At 38.6% G+C, this 19825-nt stretch overlaps 1 long non-coding RNA gene across 2 annotated transcripts in view; it reads left to right on the top strand.

The window, feature by feature from the left end:
• The window catches only part of LOC139181455 (uncharacterized), a 225858-nt gene extending 221634 nt beyond the window's left edge, over nt 1-4224 (top strand). For both annotated transcript variants that reach the window (XR_011565403.1, XR_011565404.1), the window contains one exon: nt 3896-4224. This is a non-coding gene — a long non-coding RNA (uncharacterized lncRNA). The remainder of the gene's footprint in view (nt 1-3895) is intronic.
• The last annotated feature ends 15601 nt before the right edge of the window (nt 4225-19825 follow it).

Below are 19825 nucleotides of genomic sequence, written 5' to 3'. Positions count from 1 at the left end.
TATCTTGTCTGTTACATTCATATCTAATGCAAGTGATTAAAAATTGCCACTTCTCATAACCTTCATTCAAAGGGAATGACATTTCAATTTGGTTTACTAACTCATTATTTTATCGCACTTTAAAGATGGACAAAGGCATAACAGTTTCTTAATAACCAGTTTCCACAGAAGCCCCACTGTACATACACAATCAAGTGTGTCTGTAGAGAGATACAGAGAAGTCTTTGTAGGCCTTCAACAGAACACAACATGGACAACCAGGGTAGAGAAAAGCCAACAAGTAGCTGTTTTCTAAGAAAGGTATATTACTTGAAGAAACCTTCATTTCAAAATGCCTTCAGTAAAACATTTAGGATGCCTTTTAATACATTATGAACAAGGAGGGATGCACTACATAATGTTGGTATTCTGGGATACCTTGGATCAAGAAGGATTAAATCAATTCTTCATTCATATATAACTTTTTCCTTTAAAGAAGCTCAAAGTCTTGTTTTCTTCATCTGAACAAAGTTGAAGCAACCCCAAAACTCTTACTGAAAACTTTGTTTTCTTTTAATAAGTTTGTATAAATATCAGATTATCTTTCCCTCAAAGTTCTAGTAAGCAGTTCTGTGTATTTCACTCTTGTTTTACATAGAGAATGTCTAGGATGTTAGTGAGTGTTCAGGTTTTTGAATGTGTAATATATTTCCACATGTAGGCCAGAGAAAAAGCAGTTTGGTTGAATGTTCCTTTCTTTCCTTTCTTCTGTACCCATGTGCTATATTAGGATTTTGAAAAATGTAAGAAACAGTAACATTCCACTTATCCACCTATCAGATTTTTTTGCCACAAATACTTGATTTTTCATTATTTTAATTTTGTAAGTAGAATGGTGAGAGTCAGAGAGGTCTCAATTTTTATTTCTTCAATTAAACTTAGAGAAATCACAGTGACATGAATAAAACACCTTTAATATACAGAATATGCTACAAATGTATGAACACTACATCATTTTATGTCATGTACTTGATCTGAAAGCTGCCAGGAAAGAGAAATACATATTGGTCTGGGGATCCAACTTCTTACTCGACCTGCCAAAGCAACCTGCAGACTCATCTGCACTCAATGGGTACATGTATTTTTCCACATCCCTGGGGCCTAGATGTGTCAGTGTGTAACTTATGATGGAAGTTGATCTTTAGCTAATTTACAAATTCACCAGTAATTTCTAGTGCAAGAGTAGTTTCAGTCCACAAAAATATCGATATTTTCCTTGAAGTATAACATGACATTTTGGGACTCAGCCAAATTATATGATCCTCTTGTTTCTTGAATGCACCTTAAAGAGTATCTTGAGTAGTGAAATGAAAATTAAAGTAGCTCTAGGCTCCTGGAACTGAGCTAGGATCAGCATTTAAAATCAAGTTTATGTTAGCAGACTACACTTAAATGAGGAAAACTACTTGATTATGATTAATCACTGTTTGACCTTGATGAATAAGTATATTATGGAGCACAGCCATTCTGATTATGGCTTCTGGTAGCAATGGTCAGGCTAAGTTTCTTTGTTAGGCATCATGATGTGAGTGTATTTATTCTAGCAGTGTTTGACATGACAGGTGTTAGGTTACTATGGGCAACCCTATCCAGAGAATAGAAGAATAAAGCCATCTTCCTTGCAGATATGACTCTAAATGTGAGTGGGTCTGACTTTATTTTGCATGTACACTGTATCTAAGTGTCAAGTTTTCAGAAACAGTTTAAAAATCAGGCTAAACATAAATATTTCTTGATGAAATCTTATTTCAGTTAAATACCTGCAAATTCTACAAAAATAATATTGCCTTTGTTAGGAGAACAGTGTGTCTTTATCTCCTTTAAATTCCAATTTGCCTTACACTTCATTTGTTTTCATAATTTTTATTCTCTTAAAATACATTTTAGTTGAATATCATCTTGGAATTCAATCTTGAGACTCTGCTAATGTCAAAACATCAGAGTAAAGTGTATGTGATTCAGAAGCAGCTACAGAATTCATAGATTGAATTGCAGCCCAAGTATTCTTTTGGATCTCAATGGTGCTATCTGAAACATATTTTTCAAAGCATATTTGTAAGTGATTAGTCATTTAACTATTTGCATGGAATAGCTCTTATGTACCACTTCAAATCTCTCAGCCTCACTTCTTACTCCAGCCACATCTATTGTAACCAGTTTCCCACAGATTTTGACCAGCTTGGTACAGGTGAACACTGACAGTACCTCCCCTCAAGTCTGAACTAAATATATATTGTCTCCTGCCCTGGGCTTCTCTGATACCATAGAAATGTCATGATGGGAACCTACTTATTTATTGCTCGTGCATGCTCAGTCACTTCAGTCCTGTCCAGCTCTTTGCAACCCTATGGACTATAGTCTGCCAGGCTCCTGTCTATGGGATTCTCTAGGCAAGAATACTGGAGTGGGTTGCCATTCCCACCTCCAGGGTACCTTCCCCATTGCTCACACAAATGCAATCTGAAAGTACAAGGCAATTAATGCTTCTTAGGGTAACCCTTGACCAATGAAGAATGAAATTCAATGAATGAATGCTTTCTCCTTGTTTCTCTGGAGAAGACCATTCTTAGAAACATTTCCTAACAAGTCTTCTCACAAGAGTCAGAAGGAGCCTGAAATCAGTCACTGGTAAGAGTAGCCACCTTGAGAAGGCATCCTTGGATGGGTTTTTCTCCTTGTCTCTTTCATTCTCTGTCTTTATCTCCTGTAAGTGAATCATCATTCCAAATGAGCCATTCTCCAGCTTTGATTTTAGGCTAAGATGTTGTATAACTCATCAATTAAATTTATTCAAACTCCAACCTTTATCACAGATTGCTGACCATATTATTATAGAAAATGTTCACATTGTGCTCCCTTTGAAAGAAATTTATGATTAAGTACTTGTTCTTAGAAGAAAAGTAACTGTATCAGGGAGAGAATAAGTATATTCAAGACAGAGAATGACAAAGATTATATACAAGTAACACAGAATACTGAGGTGCACATACCAAAGAGTCCTTGTTCTCATTCATTCATTCATTCAATGAAGTATATACCAGGTGCCAGGCACTATACTGGGCATTAGGAATACAGAGGTAAGTATAGCATATATGGTCCCTCTCCTCATGGAGCTTAACTTCTACAGATTTTAGAGTGATCAGTCATAGATATATATCAGCCCAAAAAATAATGATCAGCAGAGGAAAAATGAAAATCTTTCTTCAGAATAATCTCTACTCCTAACACCAAATAACTCCTGAAGTAAATATACAGGTAAAAGTAGCTACCACAGAAGGGAGATTAAGTGTAATTAGTCAAGCCAAGAGCTCATGCTAATAATAAATTAAGAAAACTTTCTGATTGCTCACTGAAGCAGTCCCCTGTTTGGCTTTGATGTGTTGTGACTTTAATTCTTCTCTGGAAAATTCATTTATAAATGGTCCTGATCAAGTATTTCTCTTGCTAAAACAAACAGTGAGCTTTCCTCCAAATAAAGGTCTCACCAAACTACTTCCAGTTTTGACTCAGAGAACTTAAGCTCAGTGAGGTGTTTATCATTGATACTGTATTTGCAGCAGTTGGACAGACACAGAGGCAGTTGCTGAAGAAACTTCTTGAAAAAGGAAAAAACAAAAAACAACAACAGCAAAAAACACCTGACTCTTTTCAGACTTTCCATAGTACTTTAGATTAATTTGTATCTGGATTTGAAATACCACCTAAATTATGCATCTTTTCTCTAGGGTTCACTAATATTTTTCTCAAGCTTCAAGGCCTGCCATCTCACCTTAACCTCATGTGACTAGATGTGACTAACAATGCTCAGTGTCTCAGTATGTTATGGCATTTACATCTCCTTCTGTTTCCCCTGTAGGCAAAGAATCTGCCTGCAGGGCGGAAGACCTGGGTTCTATCCCTGGGTCAGGAAGGTCCCCTGAAGAAGGAAATGGCAACCCACTCCAGTATCCTTGCCTGTAAAATCCCATGGACAGAGGAGCATCATTGGCTGCAGTCCATGGGGTCACAAAGAGTCGAGCACAACTGAGCAACTAACATACATCTCCTTCTAAGTGTTTATTCTCAAGGCCTCTGAAGTGCTCACAAAACAAAAGGAAGCAAAAAGGAATAAGGAAATTATGTTTAAAAAGATAATTATTAAAGTAAAACTTATTTAAATAAAGACTAACCAGATTGCTTTAAAAATGAGGTTTCTTTGTTGACTGATGATTCTATTTATTGGAAGATGAAGATGAACTGATTTTTAAAACAAGAGCCTATTATACAGAGTGAAGTAAGCCAGAAGGAAAAACATAAATACAGTATACTAACGCATATATATGGAATTTAGAAAGATGGTAACGATAACCCTGTATATGAGACAGCAAAAGAGACACTGATGTATAGAACAGTCTTATGGACTCTGTGGGAGAGGGAGAGGGTGGGAAGATTTGGGAGAATGGCATTGAAACATGTGAAATGTCATGTATGAAATGAGATGCCAGTCCAGGTTCAGTGCACGATGCTGGATGCTTGGGGCTGGTGCGCTGGGATGGCCCAGGGGGATGGTATGGGGAGGGGGGAGGGAGGAGGGTTCAGGATGGGGAGCATGTGTATACCTGAAATTTAAAAATGTTAAAAATTATTTTAAAAAAATAATAATAAATATGAAAATATAAAAAAATTAAAAAAAAGAAACTATCATATAAAAAAAATAAATAAATAAAACAAGAGTTCCTCATTCTGCCTTGATAATATAATGAATACTCAATTCTCTCAGTTTTCTGTCTGAAGTCTTGAATAATAATAGTTAATACTAATACCAGCTGTAGGCTACCATGCTAAGTGTTTTTACACAATTATTTTGTTCAAACCTTATAACAAACCTCTAAGGCAAATAGTATTATTAGTCACATTTTACAGGTAGGTCAGAGAGTTTATGAAACTCATCCAAAGCCACATAGCTGGTTAGTGGCAGAATTGGAATTTGAATCTGGATGCAAAAGAAGATGATTGATATTGAAGACAAAAGTGGAGATCTAACATGTAATAATTGATACTTATGAAAGACGAACAGAAATTACCCATAAACTATGCTGCTGCTGCTAAATCACTTCAGTTGTGTCCAACTCTGTGTGACCCCATAGATGGCAGCCCCCTGTCCCTGGGATTCTCCAGGCAAGAACACAGGAGTGGGTTGCCATTTCCTTCTCCAGTGCATGAAAGTGAAAAGTGAAAGTGAAGTCGCTTAGTTGTGTCTGACCCTTAGCGACCCCATGGACAGCAGCCTACCAGGCTCCTCCATCCATGGGATTTTCTAGGCAAGAGTACTGGAGTGGGGTGTCATTTCCATAAACTGTAAGACATAGTAAAATAAAGCTTTTCTGAAAAACAGACATTGAAAATCAAAGAGTTCTTGGGAAAAAATATTAGAAAATGATTAAGATCAAGATACCCTTATAAAATTACTCAACTTTAAGGATAAAGAAACTTACAAGTATTCCTACAAAAGAAATAGATGACTCACAAACCAAAATGAAACAAAAGCAAAACAAAATCTCAAGCTGGTCTTTAAATTCTCATTCACACTGCATTCACACACAAAATTAATGGGGCACATTTTCAAAGTTTGGATTATAAAAGATCATAGCCCAATAATTCTGTATCTATCTAGTGTGTTGTTTATTTTAAAGGTAAAAGAGAAGCATTCCCAAATATATAATAATTCAAGGATTTTATCATATACTTACCTTTCCTAAAAAATCTTGTTAAACTCCGTTATTAATGTAAAGTTCCACTTTACAAGAGAAACAAACAATCTTTTAGGTGCTTTCCTGGAGGGTTAGTTTGTAGAGAACTGGGAAATTTACCCTTGCTAAATGGACTTTTGTTGTAATTCTAGTGTTAAAGATTCCTTTAGGTTAAAACGTGACTCTTTCAAAATGCAAGTACTTCTGAGAAGGCTACCATCTTAAGCATTTCACAATCATTTACAACATGTTAATGAATAAGTTTAATTGATCAAATATTTCCCTCCTCACAGGTAAGCTGAGGTCCAGTGAAGCTGCTGGAGAAGAATTTTGATGTAATGAGAAAAAAAAAAAAAACATTTTAGAAGAAAGGTAGATGGAAAAGACTGATGGAATGGGTTGCCAAGAAAGCCAGAGAGCATTTGTGTGCCCTTAAGACATAGTGACTTATTTGACAGTTTTGCTTAAGACTGGCTCAGCACAAAATGATGAATGTATAAAATTGAGCACAATCTGGACTGAATCCAAACATATGTTGAAAGTGCTTTAAGCATGAATTCTTCATGTTATTATCTCTGATGTGTTTTTATATTCTCCCTCAAAAAGTACAGTTTATAAAGTCTTGTTAACTGAGGGTTCCAGTTTAAAAAAAAAGTTTTTTTTTTTTTTAAATCATCCTTATTTCAGCAAAGGAGATCTATTCTCAGGTTGAACTGTAATGGATTTTAAGGATAATTGAAAAGGAATAAAAAGAAATCATATTGTCTTTTGTGTATTTTGTATCAATGTTGATAGGTTCCCCCTTCTTGTCTTATATTTAACTAAGGCACAAAGCAATTTTGTTGGAGGCTGCTTAGCTTTGTAGGAAATTAAATATAACAATATACAGACATTAATGACTGCTACACATTTAATATAGTAAAAATTTTGGGAAAATGTCTAAAAAGGTGATCCCGACTCCCCAGTATTTAAATTTTAGTACTTAAACAATTTATTGATTCTAATTAATATGTAAAATAGAAATTTCACTTGAAGCCCTATGGAGTTGTATGATTCATAACAGCTTTGGAAAGGAAAGAAAAAAGTATAGGTTTTCATTATGAAAATCAGAATTTAAAAGTTGCCCTCGTAGATGCTCAGCACCAGGTTCTTAATGTTCAGAAGGCTCAGAATTATGTATAGATAATAACAGAGGTCACCTCTAGCAGTGAATGTAGTTATACTGCATTGTGAGAAAGCACATTCTCTGAAGGAAAAAAAAAATTTCACTGTATTATTCACAAAGGGAAAAAACCCAAAATCTTAACTGGCATTCCACCATTGTTCTTAAGGTATTTCTTCTCCAGGTTCTCTCATATAAGCTGTGGCATTGTATAGTGAGTAAGTACCTGAATTCTGGAACCTGATTGCCTGGCTTTAAATCCTACTTCTGCCATTTAGTAGCTCTCTTACTCTATCATGTCCTCATAACTCAGTCTTTATTTGTTCCTCTGCTCTTCCTGCCTCCTACCCATCACTGTTCTGTACTGGGGGGTGCTGCCAGATGTTTTCAGTATTGAGTTTCCTCCTGGATCTTTTGGAGGAGTGGCATTAACCTCCTAAGATCTTGAGCATCTTAGAGGCTTTAGAGCTCCATATTATCCCATAGAAACACATCTTTTTCTTACAATATTTTCAAGGTATTATAACACTGGGGTTAATAATATAAGCAATGAGCTAGACTGTTGGAGATTAAATTCTACCTCCCTTACTTCCTAACTATCGCTTTGGCTAATTACTCATGCTCAATATACCTGACATTCCTCTGCTAGTAAAATAGGGATAATAGCACCTACCAGCTCATTGGATTGGTGTGAGGATTGAGTTAATACATGTAAGAAGCTTTTATTAGTGCCTGACACATGAGAAGCAGCCACTCAATAAACATGAACAGTTGTTATAACTACTAGTTGAGGAACTCAGTGCTCTCATGGTGCATGAAGGTGACTCCAGGTCCCCCAAAGTAACATCTTATGAAATACCCTGAATTACCTGCCCAACTCTCATCTAATGTCTTTTGCTTCCTACTACCTGGTAAAAGCTAATTTATCAGATCAATTAATTGGTATTTGTAACTAGAGATACTTGTCATTGATGACTTGATGTTATTTCTCACAGGAAACGTTTGTTTTAGAGTTGGCTTCTGGAGACAATGCCTCATGATAAATGAATAGCTAGCATAGGGTTGGAGAAGGCAATGGCAACCCACTCCAGTACTCTTGCCTGGAAAATTCCATGGACAGAGGAGCCTGGTAGGCTGCAGTCCATGGGGTCGCTAAAAGTCGGACACTAATGAGCTACTTCACTTTCACTTTTCACTTTCATGCACTGGAGAAGGAAATGGCAACCCACTCCAGTGTTCTTGCCTGGAGAATCCCAGGGATGGGCGAACCTGGTGGGCTGCCGTCTGTGGGGTCGCACAGAGTCGGACTCGACTGAAGCAACTTAGTAGTAGTAGTAGCATAGGGTTCCATAGCTATCTCTATGTGAGAATAACATCTGCTCTACAACCTGAGGACTTACTATCTTTACTTTATACCATGGGAGTTGCAAATTAGAAAATGAAAGTTCTTCCATCTTGAAAGAACTGAGTTTTCAGGTGCAGTAAACTGTTACCAGGTGAGATTAGTGCCTCAGTCATAGGATCGATAAAATAGTAATGGTTTACCATGAAATGAATCATACTCTTTCATTCCACACTCCTGATATTGGTAAACTACTTGATTCTGTCTAATCTTTGTTTATGATGTGTGTCACATCTGTCCCTTTCCTAACCATTCTGGTTCTTAATTAACACAGTGGTCTAAATAATCCCCTCTCTCTAGTTTTTCTCTTATCTAGTCCATTCTCTGTGCCTCTGTCACGTTTATCTTTTCAAAGTTCTATTTCTAGAAAGTTATTATCCAGTGCAAAATCTCTACTCCTGAAGAACCTTTTACTTGGCCATTCAGAACCCTCTGCCCTCTCCCATAGGAATTAGTGATTTAGGGAGGCTGCAGAATTGGATTTCCTAGAGGTATCTACAGAGAAGGCAATGGCACCCCACTTCAGTACTCTTGCCTGGAAAATCCCATGGACGGAGGAGCCGGGTAGGCTGCAGTCCATGGGGTCGCTAAGAGTCGGACACGACTGAGCGACTTCACTTTGACTTTTCACTTTCATGCATTGGAGAGGGAAATGGCAACCCACTCCAGTATTCTTGCCTAGAGAATCCCAGAGATGGGGGAGCCTGGTGGGCTGCCCTCTATGGGGTTGCACAGAGTCAGACATGACTGAAGCGACTTAGCAGCGAGGTAGCTAAGAAGTTATTGATTTTTAAAGTAATACAAAATAATGGAAATGATGGAAGAGAGATGTCCCAGGAATCTCTCTAATGTTACCAACTTTGCTTGATGGGCACAAGATTCCTGAATAGTGTGCTTTCCAAAGCCATGAACAGCAAATGAGTGGGAAATGAAGGGATAATTCCTAACTCATTCCACAAGGGGGCAGCAAACACCAACTGTGGGGTTGTGTAGATGTTAGCGAGTCTGCAGGAGGCAGAAAAGGAGTTCAAGGTAAAGATGAACACTAATTATTTTTTTCCATTGAGACAGTATCCAATTGCCCCTTATGTAAAGGTCAAACTCCAGAATCACCCTTGGAGCTTGGCAGAACTGCAGAAGTATGGTCCTCATCCAGACGATTTTGGATTTTGATGCAGTTCTTCAGACTCCCTCTGAGAAGCGCTGATAAAACACAAAGACACCTAATACTATACTCTCTACTTCAGCACTATTCACACCTTTCCTTAGGCTGTTGCCACTTTTTTTTAATATAAATTTATTTTAATTGGAGGCCAATTACTTTACAATATTGTATTGGTTTTGCCATACATCAACATGAATCCACCACAAGTGTACATGTGTTCCCCATCCTGAACCCCCCCTCCCACCACCCACCTCATACCATCCCTCTGGGTCATCCCAGTGCACCAGCCCCTAGCATTCTGTATCATACATCGAGCCTGGACTGGCGATTCTTTTCACATATAATAATATAAATGTTTCAATGCCATTCTCCCAAATCATCCCACCCTCACCCTCTCCCACAGAGTCCAAAAGACTATTCTATACATCTGTGTCTCTTTTGCTGTCTCACATACAGGGTTATCATTACCATCTTTCTAAATTCCATATATATGTGTTAGTATACTGTAGTGGTGTTTTTCTTTCTGGCTTACTTCACTCTATGTAATAGGCTCCAGTTTCATCCACCTCATTAGAACTGATTCAAATCTATTCTTTTTAATGGTGAGTAATACTCCATTGTGCATATGTACCATAGCTTTCTTATCCATTCGGCTGCTGATGGAAATCTAGGATGGTTTCATGTCCTGGCTATTATAAACAGTGTTGCGATGAACATTGGGGTACATGTGTCTTTCAATTCTGGTTTCCTTGGTGTGTATGCCCAGCAGTGGGATTGCTGGGTCATATGACAGTTCTATTTCCAGTTTTGTAAGGAATCTCCACACTGCCCCATATTGGCTGTACTAGTTTGCATTCCCACCAACCATGTAAGAGGGTTCCCTTTTTTTCCACAACCTCTCCAACATTTATTGCTTGTAGACATTTGGATAGCAGCCATTCTGACTGGTTTGAAATGGTACCTTATTGTGGCTTTGATTTGCATTTCTCTGATAATGAGTGATGTTAAGCATCTTTTCATGTGTTTGTTAGCCATCTGTATGTCTTCTTTGGAGAAATGTCTGTTTAGTTCTTTGGCCCATTTTTTGTATGGGTCGTTTATTTTTCTGGAGTTGAGCTACAGGAGTTGCTTGTATATTTTTGAGATTAATTCTTTGTCAGTTGCTTCATTTGCTATTATTTTCTCCCATTTTGAAGGCTGTCTTTTCACCTTGTTTATAGTTTCTTTCGTTGTGCAGAAGCTTTTAATTTTAATTAGGCCTCATTTGTTTATTTTTGCTTTTACTTCCAATATTCTGGGAGGTAGGTAATAGAGGATCCTGCAGTGATTTATGTCTGAGAGTGTTTTGCCTATGTTCTCCTCTAGGAGTTTTATAGTTTCTGGTCTTATGCTTAGATCTTTAATCCATTTTGAGTTTATTTTTGTGTATAGTGTTAGAAAGTGTTCTAGTTTCATTCTTTTACAAGTGGTTGACCAGATTTCCCAGCACCACTTGTTAAAGAGATAGTCTTTTCTCCATTGTATATTTTTGCCTCCTTTGTCAAAGATAAGGTGTCCATAGGTGCATGGATTTATCTCTGGGCTATCTATTTTGTTCCACTGATCTATATTTCTGTCTTTGTGCCAGTACCATACTGTCTTGATGACTGTGGCTTTGTAGTAGAGCCTGAAGTCAGGCAGGTTGATTCCTCCAGTTCCATCCTTTTTTTGTCAAGGTTGCTTAGGCTATTCGAGGTTTTTTGCATTTCCATACAAATTTTGAAATTCTTTGCTCTAGCTCAGTGAAAAATACCGTGGGTAGCTTGATAGGGATTGCATTGAATCTATTGATTGCTTGGGGTAGTATACTCATTTTCACTATACTGATTCTTTCGATCCTTGAACATGGTATATTTCTCCATCTAATAGTGTCCTCTTTTATTTCTTTCATCAGTGTTTTATAGTTTTCTATAATAGGTCTGGGAGGAGGGTTCAGGATGGGGAACACAGGTATACCTGTGGCGGATTCATTTCGATATTTGGCAAAACTAATACAATATTGTAAAGTTTAAAAATAAAATAAAATTAAAAATAAAATAAAATAAAACATTAAGTGTAAAAAGCAAAATAAAAATAGAGAAAATATAGTTTTCTATATATAGGTCTTTAGTTTCTTTAGGTAGATATATTCCTAAGTATTTTATTCTTTTTGTTGCAATGGTGAATGGAATTGTTTCCTTAATATCTCTTCCTGTTTTCTCATTATTAGTGTATAGGAATGCAAGGGATTTCTGTGTGTTGATTTTATATCCTGCAACTTTACTATATTCATTGATTCACTCTAGTAATTTTCTGGTGGAGTCTTTAGGGTTCTCTATGTAGAGGATCATGTCATCTGCCAACAGTGAGAGTTTTACTTCTTCTTTTCCAATTTGGATTCCTTTTATTTTTTTTCTGCTCTGACTTTTGTGGCCAAAGCTTCCAAAACTATGTTGAATAATAGTGGTGAAAGTGGGCACCCTTGTCTTGTTCCTTTAGGGGAAATGCTTTCAATTTTTCACCACTGAGGATAATGTATGCTGTGGGTTTGTCATATATAGCTTTTATTATGTTGAGCTATGTTCCTTCTATTCATGCTTTCTGGAGAGTTTTTATCATAAATGGATGTTGAAATTTACCAAAGGCTTTCTCTGCATCTATTGAGATAATCATATGCCTTTTATTTTTCAATTTGTTAATGTGGTGTATTACATTGATTGATTTGCGGATACTAAAGAATCCTTGCATCCCTGGGATAAAGCCCACTTGGTCATGATGTATGATTTTCCAATGTGTTGTTGGATTCTGATTACTATAATTTTTTAAGGATTTTTGCATCTATGTTCATCAGTAATATTGGCCTGTAGTTTCCTTTTTTGGTGGCATCTTTGTCAGCACGGGCAACTGTGACAGTACACAAGCGTGGGCGGCTGCAACGGTGCACAAACGAGGCCAAGAGGAGCTACCCCACATCCGAGATGAGGGGCAGAAACCGGCAGGACCCCATGCTGGAAGGGCAGCGGGCAAGAGGAGCTACCCCAAGTCCGAGGTCAGGGGTGGCAGCTGAGAGGAGATTCACCATGTCCCAGGTCAGGATCAGTGGCTGGGAGGAGCCACCCGCTCCCCAACCCGAGGCCAAGGGCGGTGGCCAAGAGGAGCAACCCCAGATCCAAGGAGCGGTGGCTGCGCAGGCACAGGAGGCCCTAGAGGAGCTACTCCACTCTCAAGGTCAGGAAGGGCGGTGGTGAGGAGATACCCCTCGTCCAAGGTAAGGAGCAGTGGCTGTGCTTTCCTGGAGCAGCTGTGAAGAGATACCACACGTCCAAGGTAAGAGAAACCCAAGTAAGATGGTAGGTGTTGCAAAAGGGCATCAGAGGGCAGACACAACTGAAACCATAATCACAGAAAACTAGTCAATCTAATCACACTAGGAACACAGCCTTTTCTTTTCTTTTCTAACCTTTTCCAACTCAATGAAACTAAGCCATGCCCTGGGGGGCCACTGAAGATGGGCAGGTCATGGTAGAGATGTCTGACAGAATGTGGTCCACTGGAGAAGGGAATGGCAAACCACTTCAGTATTCTTGTCTTGAGAACCCCATGAACAGTATGAAAAGGCAAAATGATAGGATACTGAAAGAGCAACTACCCAGGTCAGTTCAGTTCAGCTCAGTTCAGTTTAGTTGCTTTGTCATGTCCGACTCTTTGCAACCTGTGCCCAATATGCTACTGGAGATCAGTGGAGAAATAACTCCAGAAAGAATGAAGGGATGGAGCCAAAGCAAAAACAATATCCAGTTGTGGATGTGACTGGTAATAGAAGCAAGGTCTGATGCTGTAAAGAGCAATATTGCATAGGAACCTGGAATGTCAGGTCCATGAATCAAGGCAAATTGGAAGAGGTCAAACAGGAGATGCCAAGAGTGAACGTTGAGATTCTAGGAATCAATGAACTAAAAAGGACTGGAATGGGTGACTTTAACTCAGATGACCATTATATTTACTACTGCGGGCAGGAATCCCTCACAAGAAATCCCTCACAAGATGGCTACAAGGAGTAGCCATCATGGTCCACAAAAGAGTCTGAAATGCAATACTTGGATGCAATCTCAAAAATGACAGAATGATCTCTGTTCGTTTTGAAGGCAAACCATTCAATATCACTGTAATCCAAGTCTATGCCCCAACCACTAATGCTGAAGAAGCTGAAGTGGAACGGTTCTGTGAAGACCTACAAGACCTTTTAGAACTAACACCCAAAAAAGTCCTTTTCATTATAGGGGACTGGAATGCAAAAGTAGGAAGTTAAGAAACACCTGGACTAACAGTCAAATTTGGCCTGGGAGTACGGAATGGAGCATGGCAAAGGTAATTAGAGTTGTGCCAAGAGAACACACGGATCATAGCAAACACGCTCTTCCAACAACACAAGAGAAGACTCTTCACATGGACATCACCAGATGGTCAACACCGAAATCAGATTGATTATATCCTTTGCAGCCAAAGATGGAGAAGCTCTATACAGTCAACAAAAATAAGACAGGGAGTTGACTGTGGCTCAGATCATGAGCTCCTTATTGCCAAATCCAGACTTAAATTAAAGAAAGAAGGGAAAACCACTAGACCATTCAGGTATGACCTAAATCAAATCCCTTACAATTAGACAGTGGAAGTGAGAAATGGATTTAAGGGACTAGATCTGATAGATAGAGTGCCTGATAAACTATGGACAGAGGTTCATGACATTGTATAGGGGACAGGGATCAAGACCATCTCCATGGAAAAAAATGCAAAAAAGCAAAATGGCTGTTTGGGGAGGCCTTACAAATAGCTGTGAAAAGAAGAGAAGTGAAAAGCGAAGGAGAAAAGGAAAGATATAAGCATGTGAATGCAGAGTTCCAAAGAATAGAAAGAAGAGAAAAGAAAGCCTTAATCCACAATCAATGCAAAGAAATAGAGGAAAACAACAGAAAGGGAAAGACTAGAGATCACTTCAAGAAAATCAGAGATACCAAGGGAACATTTCATGCAAAGATGGGCTCGATAAAGGACATAAATGGTATGGACTTAACAGAAGCAAAAGATATTAAGAAGAGGTGGCAAGAATACACAGAACTGTACAGAAAATATCTTCACGACCAAGATAATCATGATGGTGTGATCACTCATCTAGAGCCAGACATCCTGGAATGTGAAGTCAAGTGGGCCTTAGAAAGCATCATTATGAACAAAGCTAGTGGCGGTGATGGAATTCCAGTTGAGCTATTTCAAATCCCGGAAGATGATGCTATGAAAGTGCTGCACTCAATATGCGAGCAAATTTGGAAAACTCAGCAGTGGCCACAGGAATAGAAAAGGTCGGTTTTCATTCCAGTCTCAAAGAAAGGCAATGCCAAAGAATGTTCAAACTACTGCACAATTGCACTCATCTTACACTCTAGTAAAGTAATGCTCAAAATTCTCCAAGCCAGGCTTCAGCAATACGTGAACCGTGAACTTCCAGATGTTCAAGCTGGTTTTAGAAAAGGCAGAGGAACCAGAGACCAAATTGGCAACATCTGCTGGATCATGGAAAAAGCAAGAGAGTTCCAGAAAAACATCTATTTCTTCTTTATTGACTATGCTAAAGCCTTGGACTGGGTGGATCACAATAAACTGGGAAATTCTGAAAGAGATGGGAATACCAGACCACCTGATCTGCCTCTTGAGAAACCTATACGCAGGTCACGAAGCAACATTTAGAACTGGACATGGAACAACGACTGGTTCCAAATAGGAAAAGGAGTACAACAAGGCTGTATATTGTCACCCTGTTTATTTAAATTTTATGCAGAGTACATCATGAGAAATGCTAGGCTGGAAGAACCACAAGCTAGAATCAAAATTGCAGCTGCTACTAAGTCTCTTCAGTCTTGTCCGACTCTGTGTGACTCCATAGACGCAGCCCACCAGGCTCCACCGTCCCTGGGATTCTCCAGGCAAGAACACCGGAGTGGGTTGCCATTTCCTTCTCCAATGCATGAAAGTGAAAGGTGAAAGTGAAGTTGCTCAGTCGCGTCCACATCTTAGCGACCCCATGGACTGCAGCCTACCAGGCTCCTCTGTCCACGGGATTTTCCAAGCAAGAGTACTGCAGTGGGGTGCCATTGCCTTCACCACAAGATTGCCGGGAGAAATATCAATAACCTCAGATATGCAGATGACACCACTCTTATGGCAGAAAGTGAAGAGGAACTAAAAAGCCTCTTGATGAAAATGAAAGAGGAGACTGAAAAAGTTGGCTTAAAGCTCAACATTCAGAAAATGAAGATCATGGCAACTGGTCCCATCACTTCATGGGAAATAGATTTGGGAAACATTGGAAACAGTGTCAGACTTTATTTTGGGGGCTCCAAAATCACTGCAGATGGTGATATCAGCCATGACATTAAAAGACGCTTATCCCTTGGAAGGAAAGTTATGACCAACCTAGATAGCATATTCGAAAACAGAGACATTACTTTGCCAACAAAGGTATGTCTAGTCAACACTATTGTTTTTACAGTGGTCATGTATGGATGTGAGAGTTGGACTGTGAAGAAAGCTGAGAGCCAAAGAATTGATTCTTTTGAACTGTGATGTTGGAGAAGACTCTTGAGAGTCCCTTGGACTGCAAGGAGATTCAACCAGTCCATTCTAAAGGAGATCAGCCCTGGGTGTTCTTGGAATTAAGGATGCTAAAGCTGAAACTCCAGTACTTTGGCCACCTCATGTGAAGAGTTGACTCATTGCAAAAGACTCTGATGCTGGGAGGCATTGGGGGCAGGAAGAAAAGGGGACGACAAAGCATGCAATGGCTGGATGGCATCACCGACTCGATGAATGTGAGTTTGACTGAACTCCGGGAGATGGTGATGGACAGGGAGGCCTGGCATGCTGTGATTCATGGGATCGCAGAGTCGGACACGACTGAGCAACTGAACTGAACTGAACTTGTCAGGTTTTGGTATTAGGGTGATGGTGCCTTCATAGCATGAGTTTGGAAGTTTACCTTCCTCTGCAATTTTCTTGAAGAATTTGAGTACTATAAGTGTTAGCTCTTCTCTAAATTTTTGGTAGAATTCAGCTGTGAAGCCGTCTGGACCTGGGCTTTTGTTTGCTGGAAGATTGCTGATTACTGTTTCAATTTCTGTGCTTGTGATGGGTCTGTTAAGATTTTCTATTTGTTCCTGATTCAGTTTTGGAAAGTTATACTTTTCTAAGAATTTGTCCATTTCTTCCAAGTTGTCCTTTTTTTTTTTTTTTTTTGGCATATAATTGGTGATAGTAGTCTCTTATGATCCTTTGTATTTCTGTGTTGTCTGTTGTTATCTGTCAATTTTCACTTCAAATTTTATTGATTTAATTTTTCTCCCTTTGTTTCTTGATGAGTCTGGCTAATGGTTTGTCAATTTTGTTATCTTCTAAATAACCAGCTTTTGGCTTTGTTGATTTTTGCTATGGTCTCTTTTATTTCTTTAGCATTTATTTCTGCTATAATTTTTAAGATTTCTTTCCTTCTGCTAACCCTGGGGTTCTTCATTTCTTCCTTTTCTAGTTGCTTTAGGTGTAGACTTACATTATTTATTTGACTTTTTTCTTGTTTCTTGAGGTATGCCTGTATTGCTATGAACCTTCCCCTTAGCACTGCTTTTACAGTGTCCCACAGGTTTTGGATTGTTGTGTTTTCATTTCCATTCATTTCTATGCATATTTTGATTTCTGTTTGATTTCTTCTGTGATTTGTTGGTTATTCAGCAGCTTGTTGTTCAGCCTTCATATGTTGGAATTTTTAATAGTTTTTCTCCTGTAATTGAGATCTAATCTTACTGCATTGTGGTCAGAAAAGATGCTTGGAATGATTTCAATTTTTTTGAATTTACCAAGGCTAGATTTATGGCCCAGGATGTAATCTCTCCTGGAGAAGGTTCTGTGTGCGCTTGAGAAAAAGGTGAAATCCATTGTTTTGGGGTGAAATGTCCTATAGATATCAATTAGGTATAACTGGTCTACTGTATCATTTAAAGTTTGTGTTTCCTTGTTAATTTACTGTTTAGTTGATCTATCCATAGGTGTGAGTGGGGTATTAAAATCTTCCACTATTATTGTGTTATTGTTAGTTTCCCCTTTCATACTTGTTAGCATTTATCTTACATATTGTGCTGCTCCTATGTTGGGTGCATATATATTTATAATTGTTATATCTTCATCTTGGATTGATCCTTTGATCATTATGTAGTGTCTGTCTTTGTCTCTTTGCACAGCCTTTGTTTAAAGTCTATTTTATATGATATGAGTATTGCTACTCCTGCTTTCTTTACATCTCTATTTGCATGGAATATCTTTATCCAGCCCTTCACTTTCAGTCTCTATGTGTCCCTTGTTTTCAGGAAGGTCTCTTGTAGGCAACATATATAGGGGTCTTTTTTTTGTATCCATTCAGCCAGTCTTTGTCTTTTGGTCAGGGCATTCGACCCATTTACCTTTAAGGTAATTATTAATAAGTATGATTCTGTTGCCATTTACTTTACTGTTTTGAGTTCGAGTTTATACAGCTTTTTTTGTGTGTTTCCTATCTAGAGAAGATCCTTTAGCATTTGTTGGATATCTGGTTTGGTGGTGCAGAATTCTCTCAGCTTTTGCTTGTCTGTAAAGCTTTTGAATTCTCCTTCATATTTGAATGAGATCCTTGCTGGTTATAGTAATCTGGGCTGTAGGTTTTTTCTTTCATCACTTTAAGTATATCTTGCCATTCCCTCCTGGCCTGAAGAGTTTCTATTGAAAGATCAGCTGTTATCCTTATGGGAATCCCCTTGTGTGTTATTTGTTATTTTTCCCTTGCTGCTTTTAATATTTGTTCTTTGTGTTTGATCTTTGTTAATTTGATTAATATGTGTCTTGGGGGTGTTTCGCCTTGGTTTTATCCTGTTTGGGACTCTCTGGGTTTCTTGGATTTGGGTGGGTATTTCCTTCCCCACTTTAGGGAAGTTTTCAACTATTATCTCCTAAAGTATTTTCTCATGGTCTTTCTTTTTCTCTTTTTATTCTGGGGCTTCTATGATTTGAATGTTGGGGCATTTAACATTTTCTCAGAGGTCTCTGAGATTGTCCTCATTTCTTTTAATTCGTTTTTCTTTTTTCCTCTCTGATTCATTTATTTCTACCATTCTATCTTCTACCTCACTAATTCTATCTTCTACCTCCATTATTCTACTATTTGTTCCCTCCAGAGTGTTTTTGATCTCATTTATTGCATCATGCATTATATATTGACTCTTTTTTATTTCTTCTAGGTCCTTGTTAAACCTTTCTTGCGTCTTCTCAATCCTTGTCTCCAGGCTATTTATCTGTGATTCCATTTTGTTTTCAAGATTTTGAATCATTTTCACTATCATTATTTGGAATTCTTGATCAGGGAGATTCCCTATCTCTTCCTCTGTGGTTTGGTTTGGTGGGCATTTATCCTGTTCCTTTACTTGCTGGGTATTCCTCTGTCTCTCTTCATCTTGTTTATATTGCTGTGTTTTGGGTGGCCTTTCTGTATTCTGGCAGTTTGTGGAATTCTCTTTACTGTGGAGTTTCCTCGCTGTGGGAGGGTTTGTACAGGTGGCTTGTCAAGGTTTCCTGGTTAGGGAAGCTTGTGTTGATGTTCTGGTGGGTGGAGCTGGATTTCTTCTCTCTGGATTGCAATGAAGTGTCCAGTAATGAGTTTTGAGATGTCAGTGGGTTTGGAGTGACTTTGGGCGGCCTGTATATTGAAGCTCAGGGCTGTGTTCCTGTGTTGCTGGAGAATTTGCATGATATGTCTTTCTTTGGAACTTGTTGGCCCTTGGGTGGTGCTTGGTTTCAGTGTAGGTATGGAGGCTTTTGATAAGCTCCTATTGATTAATGTTCCCTGGAGTCAGGAGTTCTCTGGTGTTCTCAGGATTTGAAATTAAGCCTCCTGACTCTGGTTTCTGTCTTGTTTTTACAGTAGCCTCAAGACTTCTCCATCTATACAGCACCATTGATAAAACATCTAGGTTAAAGGTGAAAAATTTCTCCACAGTGAGGGACACCCAGAGAGGTTCACAGAGTTACATGGAGAAAAGAAGAGGGAAGAGGGAGATAGAGCTGACCCAGGTTAGATGAGGTGTAATCAAAAGAGGAGGGAGCAAGCTAGCCAGTATTCACTTCCATATGTGAGTTCCACAGTCTAGGCCACTCAGAGATGTTCACGGAGTTATACAGAGAAGAGAAGAGGGAGGAAGGAGACAGAGGTGGCCAGGAGGATAAAGGGGGGAATAAAAGGA

This window comes from Bos indicus, chromosome X (genome assembly GCF_029378745.1).
Source record: "Bos indicus isolate NIAB-ARS_2022 breed Sahiwal x Tharparkar chromosome X, NIAB-ARS_B.indTharparkar_mat_pri_1.0, whole genome shotgun sequence".
Taxonomy (NCBI): Eukaryota; Metazoa; Chordata; class Mammalia; order Artiodactyla; family Bovidae; genus Bos; species Bos indicus.
This window is presented reverse-complemented; position numbering and strand designations above follow the sequence as displayed.